The sequence below is a fragment of the Henckelia pumila genome, chromosome 3, assembly GCF_033568475.1.
Source record: "Henckelia pumila isolate YLH828 chromosome 3, ASM3356847v2, whole genome shotgun sequence".
NCBI lineage: Eukaryota > Viridiplantae > Streptophyta > Magnoliopsida > Lamiales > Gesneriaceae > Henckelia > Henckelia pumila.
Window position 1 is genome coordinate 130,634,361 of NC_133122.1, and position 12,130 is coordinate 130,646,490.

At 36.7% G+C, this 12,130-nt stretch overlaps 1 pseudogene; it reads left to right on the plus strand.

Moving 5' to 3' along the window:
- Nucleotides 1–1,362: 1,362 nt before the first annotated feature.
- LOC140889504 (uncharacterized) lies at nt 1,363–10,534 on the plus strand (annotated as a pseudogene).
- Nucleotides 10,535–12,130: the final 1,596 nt, after the last annotated feature.

Below are 12,130 nucleotides of genomic sequence, written 5' to 3' on the forward strand. Positions count from 1 at the left end.
CCTGCATCGCGTTCATAAGCGAGCAGGAGGCGCGCCCGCGCTGCTAGGCAGTGCGTCCGCGCTTGCATCGCGTAAGTTTGCGAGCAGGAGGCGCGCCCTCGCTGTTACGCAGCGCGCCCGCACCTACTTTGCGAGCGGACGGCGCGCCTGCGCTGGTTGAGCGCGCGGCCGCGCCGCAGGTTCGAAATTCACACCCCATTTTATGAGTTTTTGAGTCCTAAAAATCATGATTTTTATAATTTAATGTATTTTAATTATTTTTAAGAATGTTTATGAAGAATTTTAAAGTTTTGAAGGTCCGAAACAGACGGAATGCCTCACGTGGATCGGTCAAGTTATGTATTGCATGATTATGTGATTTTCTCATGAAAGTTAATTTCTCATGAAATGTTTTGACGGATTTTAAGCATGTAGCATCACGGGAAACTTTATGAACATGTACGAGATTTATGAAATGACATGATAAGATGAATGATATGATGCATGGAAAATATTTTGATGATTTATCTGTCTTGTGGTGATTATATGGGGTATGCACTTCGGGATAAGCTCCGGAGCGGCTATCCAAACATGGCTCACGGGTTGATTATACGGGATAAGCACTTCGGGTTGAGCTTCGAAGCGGCTATCCAAAGAATGAAATATTACAGGCGTAATGCCATATTCTTGTTGATCAACAGAAAACTATGAATGACTCGTTATGACGGTTACCACAATACTCATACTTCATCACCCAAAATATTTTATGTTAGGACTACATCAAAGTTATTTCTGTAAAGTTTAAGTTAAAGTTTTCTCTTTTAAAGTTAGAAAATCCTTTTCTGCATGCTCTTGTTGAGTCTTTCGACTCACTATACTTGAATGGTGCAGGTAATGATGATGTGGATGCTTGTATTGATGATTATGTGGGCGGACATGAAGAAGAGGCAAGTGTCGGTCCAACGGGGAATGCATGAGTGTGAATGCTTTAGAATGGAAGATGTTTTAAACCTTTTTAGTTGATGGCCATGTTTTGGCAAATATTTTTAGATGCTATTTTATTGTATACGATATTTTAATAGATAAGATGATGCTTCCGCAAAGTTTTTATTTTTACCAAATCTTTAAGTAAGTATGTTTGAGTAACGTTTCGATTGTGAAATTGGGACGTTACAGCTTGGTATCAGAGCAGTTCGCTCTGGGTTTGTTTGCACGCATGCATTCTTGCCACGACCCTGTGTTTCGTCTTCATGTCTGTAAGTTCTATGTTATGGATTGTTTAAGATGCATGATAGATTTTGCGATTAATATTTATGCATGTTAATAAGGATGTTATGTTTAAATAACGTAATTAAGCATGTGGACTGTATGGACAACAGGATCATGTCTAACCGTAGGAATCCGAACAATGAGGACAATCAGAATAACCAGTTTTTGGCTGGGTTGGCGACTCTGTTGCGAGAGCAGAGTAGAGCCCAAGGGGAGCATATTCAACAGTTAATCCAAGCACATGCGGGAGGACGGAACAACAATCAGCCACTACTGACTAATCCAATATTTAAACAGTTTAAGGATCTAGGGCCGCAGGAGTTCAGAGGAGGGGCTGATCCCCTTGTAGCCGAGGAATGGGTACAGTCAGTGGAGACCATTTTTGACTACATGCAGCTCACTGATGCAGACCGTGTGAGGTGTGCCATCTTTATGTTTCGTGATGATGCGCGAATTTGGTGGCAGGGAGCCCGTTCTGCTGTGGATATGACTACGTTGACTTGGAATGGATTCAAAGATGTGTTCTATTGGAAATATTTCACTATCAGTACCAGGACTAGACTTGCTAGAGAATTCCTGGAGCTCCGCCAAGGCAGTATGTCCATTGCTGAGTATGTGAAGAAGTTTGAAAGGGGGAGGTATTTTGTGCCCATGATTTTTGGTAATGCTGCGGAGAAGTTGAGGCATTTCACGGAGGGATTGAATGCCACTATTCGTCGTGATGTCAGATTGAGTGGGGCACAAACGTACCGAGCAGGAGTCGATGAGGCTATGTTATCAGAGAAAGATGGGAATGATATTATCAAAGAATCGCAAGCGAAAAGAGCCAGTTACCAAGGGAGAGAACAACAAGGGTCTAGTCAGAAGAGGCCGTACCAAGACCCAGCTCAGAGGAGACCGCAGCAGCAGCAGCGCCAAAACCCCAATCAGGCGCGACCTCAGGGACAGAATCAGCCGAATGCCAATGCTCCAAGGCCCGCGAATGCACCTATCTGTCAAAAGTATGGGAAGCCACAATCAGCCGAATGCCAATGCTCCAAAAATCGCATCAAAATCCACCATTTTCGCCAAGGATTGCCGCAGTCAAAGGATCCTATCAGGGGAAGAGTGTTTGCTATGACTCACGATCAGGTTGACCCAGATTCTGCAATTGTCACAGGTATGATCCGTATCGCTGGTTTACCTGCTTTCATGTTGATTGATTCAGGAGCTACGCACTCTTTTATATCTGTTAATTTTATGATGAAATTGGGGGTCTTGAGGGATGAATCTATTTCGAAATTTTGTGTGTCGTTACCCTTGGGAGAAGAACTGGAAAGTAGTAGTATGGTAAGAAATTGCAAAGTTCAGATGCAGAGTCTAGTTTTGTGTGCAGATTTTATTGTTTTGAAAATGGTGGATTTTGATGCGATTTTTGGGATGGACTGGTTGTCTCGGCATGAGGTTATTATTGACTGCAAACGGAAAACTGTCTCATTGAAAGATCAGAACGGGAAACCGTTTGCGTTCCGCACAATCTCTAAGAAGAGCGCACCAGGTATGATTTCTGTAGGAACAGCCTGGCAATTATTGAGTAATGGGTGGTGATCTGGAGGTATAGCGACCGAAACTTGTGGAGGTGGAAGTAGTGAAGGACTTTCCAGAAGTTTTTCCCGATGATGTTGCGGGATTGCCTCCAGTCAGGGAAGTCGAATTTGGGATAGAATTGTTGCCTGAAACTAAGCCACCTTCTAAGGCACCGTACAGATTGGCACCGACCGAGATGAAAGAATTGAAGGATTAGTTGCAGGAATTACTGGATAAGGGGTTCATCAGACCGAGTGTATCTCCTTGGGGTGCACCGGTGTTGTTCGTCAAGAAGAAAGATGGGTCAATGAGATTGTGCATTGACTACAGAGAACTGAACCGTGTTGCAGTGAAGAACAGATATCTTTTGCCCAGAATAGACGACTTGTTCGACCAATTGCAAGGGGCAGAGGTGTTCTCAAAGAATTGATCTGCGATCAGGTTACCATCAGCTGAAGGTAAAGGATGCAGATGTGCAGAAGACAGCATTCAGGACTCTCTATGGCCACTATGAGTTCTTGGTAATGCCGTTTGGGTTGACCAATGCACCAGCTGTGTTCATGGATTTGATGAACAGGGTGTTTCAACCTTTCTTGGATCAGTTTGTCATAGTCTTCATAGATGACATATTGATATATTCTCGCAGTAGGGAGGAGCATCGTCAGCACTTGGCTACGGTGTTGCAAATTTTGAAAGAAAAGCAACTGTATGCTAAGTACAGTAAGTGTGAATTTTGGCTGGAGCAGATTTCATTTTTGGGTCATATAGTTTCAGCTAAGGGGATTGAGGTGGATCCGTCGGAGGTAGAAGCGGTTCGTAATTGGGCTGTCCCAAAGAATGCTACAGAAATACGAAGTTTCTTGGGTTTAGCAGGCTACTACAGGAGATTTATTCAAGACTTCTCCAAGATAGCCCTACCACTGACTTCCTTAACTCGAAAAGGTGTGAAGTTTGTGTGGTCAGAACAATGTGAGAAGAGCTTTACAGAATTGAAGGAAAGACTGATTTTAGCGCCAGTGCTAGCAATTCCCGAAGGCACGGGTCGCTTTGTGGTTTATACCGATGCTTCTAAGAGTGGATTAGGAGCTGTGTTGATGCAGGATGATAAAGTAATAGCGTATGCTTCTCGACAGTTGAAGGTCCTTGAGAGGAATTACCCGACTCATGATCTTGAGTTGGCGGCAGTTGTTTTTGCTTTGAAGCTATGGAGACACTACTTGTACGGCGAAAAGTGTCAGATTTTCACTGATCACAAAAGCCTAAAATATTTCTTCACTCAGAAGGAGTTGAATATGAGGCAGAGACGATGGCTGAAATTAGTGAAGGACTACGACTGTGACATTAGCTACCATCCGGGTAAGGGTAATGTTGTAGCAGATGCCTTGAGTCGCAAGTCTGCAACATTGAACCAATTGACAGTGCAGCAGGAGTTGATTGCTGAATTTGAACGTATGGGTTTGGAGGTTTTTGAACCAATGGAGATATGCACTCTATCATCTTTAGCAGTAGTACCTAGCTTGCTTGAGAGAATCAGAGTAGGCCAAGCTTCTGATGAACAGTTGACGTTGTGGAGGAACATAGATGAAGCCAAGGGTGGTACATTGTACACTGTCAAAGATGGAATTGTTCATCACCGAGGTAGAATGTGGGTGCCAGAAGTAGACTCATTGAGAGTGAAAGTGATGACTGAAGCCCATACTGTTCCATATTCCATTCATCCAGGAAGTACGAAAATGTATAAGGATCTGCAATCCTTATATTGGTGGCCAGGTATGAAGAAGGATATCGTAGAATTTGTGAGTGAATGTTTGACTTGCCAACAGGTAAAAATTGAGCATCAAAGGCCAGCGGGACTCCTAAAACCCTTGTCAATACCCACATGGAAGTGGGAAGATGTCACTATGGATTTCGTAGTAGGATTACCAGTCTCACCGCGAAGGATGAACTCGATTTGGGTGATAGTTGACAGGTTAACTAAGTCAGCTCATTTTATTCCAGTCAGGAATAACTTCTCGATGAATCAGTATGCAGAGCTGTACATTCGAGAAATTGTCAGATTGCATGGAGTTCCAGCGAGGATAGTATCTGACAGGGATCCTAAGTTCACTTCGAACTTTTGGGGAAGTTTACATAGAGGATTGGGAACAAAGCTAGCTTTTAGTACAACTTTCCACCCTCAGACAGATGGTCAGTCAGAACGAGTGATCAAAATACTCGAAGACATGTTGAGAGTTTGTATGATCGACTTTGGAGGTAATTGGGAATCGAAATTACCTTTAGTGGAGTTTACTTACAACAATAGTTATCAAGCAACTATTGGAATGGCTCCTTATGAGGCATTGTATGGGAGAAGGTGTAGAACTCCCTTGCACTGGGATGAAATTGGAGAGAGAACTGTTTTGGGACCAGATATAGTGACTCAAATGCTGGATGTAATAGCTAAGATCAGAGACAGAATGTTGACATCTCAAAGTCCACAAAAACGTTACGCCGACCAACGACGTAGAGATTTGGAGTTTGTAATAGTTGACCATGTATTTCTAAAGGTGTCACCTTGGAAAGGTGTTATGAGATTTGGAAAGAAAGGTAAATTGAGTCCATGATATATAGGACCTTTTGAGATCCTAGAAAAAGTTGGGGCTCGAGCGTACCGAGTGGCACTACCGCCAAACTTGGAGGGTGTCCACAATGTCTTCCATATCTCTATGCTAAGGAAGTATGTGGCAAATCCTTCTCATGTTATCCACCATGAGCCAGTGAAATGGACGCCAGACTTGTCCTACGAGGAGATGCCTGTTCAAATCTTGTACAGACAAGTTCGTAGGTTGAGAAACAGAGAGATTCCAATGGTGAAAGTATTATGGAGCAACCAGTTGGTTGAAGAAGCTACTTGGGAAACAGAACCAAGTAATGCGAGCATGCTATCCTGAACTGTTTGGTAAGTCGAATTTCGAGGACGAAATTCTTTTAAGGAGGGTAGAGTTGTAAGGTCCAAAAAGTCCACTAGCTTAATCACGATTGATTGATTTAATTATATGATTTAATGCATGTTATTTAGAATATTTAATTGTTATGCGGGATTTTGTGATTTACTGGATGCCTGGAATTATGTGATTGTTATGTTAATTTTTTTTTTTTTTAAAGTTTTCAGATTGGTATTAATTTTGGGTCGTAGGTACGAGTCTAGCCTTGAATCGAGTTAAGAAAAATATGTTAAATTAAGATTAAATGGATGCAGTGTACTTTTTTGAGTGAGGGAGTAAAATTTTAAAGGATATTTAAATGTAACTAATGGCCGTGTTGGAGCCCATTAGTCACAAAAGAAAAGCGTTCAGAAATTTTATTCTGAACTCTCATTTGAACGCTCACTTTTCTTCCTCAAAATCTCTCTCAAACGCTGCATCAAGGCTAGGGTTCTTCAGAGGCTCGAGGCTAGATCGTCCTACCGCTCAGGTTATTTCCAATCGAATCAATCCAGGCAAGTTTTTACTGTTTTTAAAAACCCATTCAAGAATATAGTTATTTTCAAGGTAAAACCTTAGGTATTTGATTGATGATCTATGAATGTTTTCTGAAATTCTATGAGTATGTTGCTTGATTGTGATACGTGAAGCATTCCTGAGGTGTTCGGTTCATGTTTATCGAGTTTTGAAAGATTTGAAGGCAATAAATCAGATTTTTAGGTAAAAGTAGTTTTGAAGGTTTTGATTCAAAATCTTTGAAATGTTTGATTCATTGGTATACTTTATTTTGAGTTTATGAAGTTTTAGAATGATAAATTTAATGGAAAAACGTCCCAAAGCATTGTGGGTTTTGAAAAAAATATGCAAAAAAGATCAGTTTTCGAAAAAAGAGACGCGACGGCGCGCCCGCGCTGCCATGCTGCGCGCCCGGCCTGTGTCGTGTAAATCTGCGAGCAGGAGGCGCGCCCGCGCTGTTACGCAGCGCGCCCGCGCCCACTTTGCGAGCAGACGGCACGCCCGCGCTGGTTGAGCGCGCAGCCACGCCGCAAGTTCGAAATTCCCATCCCATTTTATGAGTTTTTGAGTCCTAAAAATCATGATTTTTATACTTTAATGTATTTTAATTATTTTTAAGAATGTTCATGAAGAATTTTAAAGTTTTTAAGGTCCGAAACGGATGGAATGCCTCGCGTGGATCAGTCAGGTTATGTATTGCATGAATATGTGATTTTCTCATGAAAGTTAACTTCTCATGAAATGTTTTGACGGATTTTAAGCATGTAGCTCACGAGAAACTTTATGAGCATGTACGAGATTTATGAAAATGACATGATAAGATGAATGATATGATGCATGGAAAATATTTTGATGATTAATGCGTCTTGTGGTGATTATATGGGGTATGCACTTCGGGATGAGCTCCGGAGCGGCTATCCAAACATGGCTCACGGGATGGTTATACGGGGTATGCACTTCGGGTTGAGCTCCGAAGCGGCTATCCAAAGAATGAAAGTTTGCGGGCTTAATGCCATATGCTTGTCTGATCAACAAAAAACTATGAATGGCTCGTTATGACGATTACCACACTAGTCATACTTCATCTCCCCAAATATTTTTATGATATGGCTATATTAAAGTTATGTTTATTGCATGGGAGTTTAAGTTAATGTTCCTTTTAAAGTTAGAAAATCCTTTTCTGCATGCTCTTGTTGAGTCTTTCGACTCACTATACTTGAATGGTACAGGTAATGATGATGTGGATGCTTTTATTGATGATTATGTGGGCGGACATGAAGAAGAGACAGGGGTCGGTCCAACGGCAATGCATGAGTGTGAATGCTTTCGAATAGAAGATGTTTTAAACCTTTTATTTGATGAGAGACAAACAAGTTTAAATTTTTTTTTTAGTTGATGGCCATGTTTTGGAAAATATTTTTAGATGCTATTTTATTTTGTGCACATTTTATACGCTATTTTAATAATAAGATGATGCTTCCGCAAAGTTTTATTTTTACCAAATCTTTAAGTAAGTATGTTTGAGTAACGTTTCGATTGAGAAAATGGGACGTTACAGTACTGACGTACACACCTGTTATATATTTTAAAATACTAATTATTGTTCATAAATCAAACACCATGTTTTATATGTACATGCAACCAGAGTTACAAATTAGGATACAAAATACATATAAACTTATAAAATTATTCCTCTATTTTATTCGAAAAAACTCTTTAAAAATATGTGTATTTAATTGGGACTTTGCAACTCAACGTGTAACTCTTATTGTACAATTAGCATTACCCGATCTTTTATACATATTTTAAACTTTTTATCACGTACTAAAAGGGTACGTTTTAATTTCATTATATTACTTGTTTCTTGTTTATTTCATCCACTTTCATGGTATATCATGACAACGTTTAATTATGTCAATTTAATCTGCACTACTTATTTTATTAAAATAAAATATTTGCATCTGTTTTGCAGCAAACGATGTTTACGATTATGACACAGGAGCTGACAGAAACAAGAAAGAATCAGTTGTTAATATTGTGGGCAGGTTAGACAAAATTTTTAATTAAAGAAAATATTCGCCCATTTCCCCTCTAAATTAATTAATATTTAATTTTTTAAAAATAATAATAATAGTATATAAAATGATGTTTTTTATTTTCATGGCAAATTCTGGGCACAAATAAAAGTCGCACGGCCATTAACGTAGCTGCTTGGTTAGTTCTTGCAATTGGTGCCACTGGCCTTATTTCGGTGGCCGTAGAAGCTCAAAATCCACGTTCCTTGCTGTTGCTTGCTGCTGCAATATTTTGTGGCTACATTTATCAGGTAAAAATTCGGATAAGTAACTTCGGTTTACCTTTTTATAAAGAGTGTCATCGTGTGTGTCTACATACATAATTTTGATATTCTTGGCATCTCTTGTTGGACACTTCATGAGTATCGGTAGATGTTCATTTGAATATCGTGAAAACATTTACTGCATCAGGTTTCTCGATACTCGATATTAAATTGTATTAGAAAAGTAAATTAAAGACGATGGAGTGGAAATATTAATTTGTTTCATTCTCAAAATCATAAATCTTTTGTATACAATTCTCTCATTTATATACATCATTGTGACTAATCATGAAGCAAAACTTGTATAACAAATCTAACAAAATAACAATAAAAGAGATTCCTGTAGAACATTCCTATAACCGAATAGAAATTATCTTTTGTGTTTCTCAAATAGATGTTCCCCATGTAATCCGATGGATTTGTGAACTTGGGAAAACATGGGATGGGCTTTAAACAAATATTTGGGCCACAATTAGATCATATCATTAATGACATCATACAAGATTATTATGTGCACAACAATAGATTCCCAGAATTTCATTATCATACTTCTGAACACTACACACACATATAGATTTTAATTTGAAAAAAAATTAATCTTTTTGTATAGTGGCATTTGGCTACCTAAAGAAATCAAGAATTGATTAAATTTTCAAAGTTATGAGAAGGAAAAATGTTTTATTATTATTGTTGTTGTTATTATAATTATAATTATCATTATTACTTTGGAACAAAATTAATATCATTAATTAAAATTTACTTGTTTTAACTGTGGTTAACTTTGAAATTGATGTGCTGCCGCAGTGTCCGCCGTTTCGGTTAAGCTACCATGGGTTGGGAGAACCTTTGGTGTTTGCAACCTATGGCCCTCTTTGCACCATTGCCTTTTATTTGCTTCAAAGCACCACAAGGTTGTAATATATATATATATTGGTATACTCCTAAAGGTTATATTTATATCCCATATTGCATTAAAAATAGATGAAAAAAATAATGAATAATGCTACATGTACAAATTGAATTACAAGACGTTGGTTTACAAATTTCATTTGTAATTACAAAACTATCATAAATTAAACTGCATGTCTCATGGATATGTAATTAAACTGCAGGGATGCCAGGGAACTTCCAGTATCGAGCACGTACGATTCTTTCGATATCGATTCTTTTTGGCTCGACTTCGGCCTTGATCCTCTTCTGCAGTCACTTCCATCAGGTGGTTACTCTTTTACTAACGACTTCGATTCCGATCACACTTTCCGTCTTTATTAGCTTAATTACAACGTAACGTACTAGCTTATCTGTATATGTATATATGCATCAATTCATCAGATAAAGGATGATAAAGCTGTTGGAAAATTTTCTCCATTGGTGAGGCTTGGTACTGAAACAGGTTCAAAGGTTGTGAAAATGAGCGTATTGGGGATCTATTGGCTTGTGTTTGCCTTTGGAGTTGCCCAAACACTTCCTTACGCTTGTGTCGTAAGTCTTTGCAAATCCATATATAATACTCACCATCTTTCATGCATTTTCCTAATTCGATCGATCCGAATTGATTAGAAACTCGAATTTTTTTTGTTGATGTTGTTTGCAGATTCTTTGCCTTATGACATTACCCGTGGGGAATTCAGTAGTAAGCTTTGTACAAGACCACCACAAGGTAATATTTTTTTTCTTTGACAAGTAACACAAGGTAATATTTAATAATGCATTAAAATTTCTTTGTTGGAAATTAAATTAATACATCATGCACACTTTATTTAGTCGAGTTTTGAAAATTTGATAGGATGAGACGAAGATTTTTAAGGCAAAATATCATTGTGTGAGATTGCATACTGTATTTGGAGCAGCTTTGGCCGGTGGTCTGGTGGCTACTCAATGGCTTGCCGAGCAAATATTTTAAATTTCTACTATTAATATCATATCTTTGTACGTGTTAAATTAATGCCACTGCTTCTGTGTTTCTTTATTATAATAGTATACTAGTGTACTAGTGTTCCACCGTGCGTTGCGCAGGATGTTATATTATACAACTAATTATTAAAATACAATGAGCTAAATGAATTATGAAGCACACAATTACAAAACATACAATTAAATTTAGTAAACAACAAATGTTATTTATTCAAAAACTTGTAAGTGAACAAAAAAATGATATAAAATATAATCTATCTATAAAAGATGACAAACATATCAAAAAGTTATGTTTCAACTTTGATCGGTGACATTCACACTTTTCAAATCTAGAAAACTATTAAATTCAAAAAAATTTATGGAAAAGTGTCATATACGTTGTTTTGTCTATAAAATTGATTTTGTATTTATTAGTTTTTGATTCATATTTCATTATTTTTTACAATAATTATGTTTTTAATAATAAAAAAAGATGACTTTTTCTGAAAAAATGATTTCACTTTGTCAAGAACGACATCTTTAAATGCTAAATGTAGTGTAAATCTTAAAAAATAGAGAAAATAAATTGTGATTTTTTTCAAAAGAAGCAAATAGGTATAATAGTTAATTAACAAAAATTGTGATTGACATAAATAGCTTCAACGAAAATTTATACATTATTACACATTATTATTATATATAGCATCTGATTTATCACTCTTTTGTCTCCTTTTTTTTATAACAAAAATAGTTCGAAAATAAATTCGAATTGGTTATTTTTCCAAATGAAGTAAATTGGTAGATTGTAATATTATTATTATTTTAAAATTTTAGCAAATTTTTGGGGAAAAAATTGTGTAAATCGATCCATTGTTATTATATATAAGTTTATTACTCTTTCTTTACTTTTGTAACACAAATATTTTTAGAAAATTCGAATTCATGAATTTTGTAAACAAATCAAATCCGAGATTGTAATTTTGTTATGTGTCTATATATATCATTTATTACATTTTTTTGATATAGAAGGTAAACTTTACAAAATTTTTACTAAAACGTATTTTCAGGAAAAAATTATTAATTATTACGTTCACTTTGTTGATAAAATTAAATAAAATATCTTGTTGCAAAAATGATAGTAGATAAATATATTTATTATCAAATTCGAATTTGTGATTTGATTAAATTAAAATTAATGATATTGGTATATTTATATATATATATATGTAGAGTTTTGATCATATGAGCAATCATCATGGGCAACTACGTGTATGTGTGTGCGTGTATATATATTATGAAGATTTTCAAATATATATTGACCTTAAGAACTAATAATAATTAAACAAAGTGCTGACAAAAAAGTAAATTTTGAACTAAAAATTGATATATTATTAAAATTGACTTCGAAATTGTGGTTTTTTCAAACGAAGCAAATTGATCACTGACATAAATTAAGGTGACATAAATATTTTTGAAAATAAATTCGAATTTGCAAAAAAAAATTCAAATGAAGCAAATTGGTATATTGCAATATTATTATTATTTTTGAATTTACAAAATATTCGACGAAAAATAGCGTAAATTGATCTATTGACATTATATATAG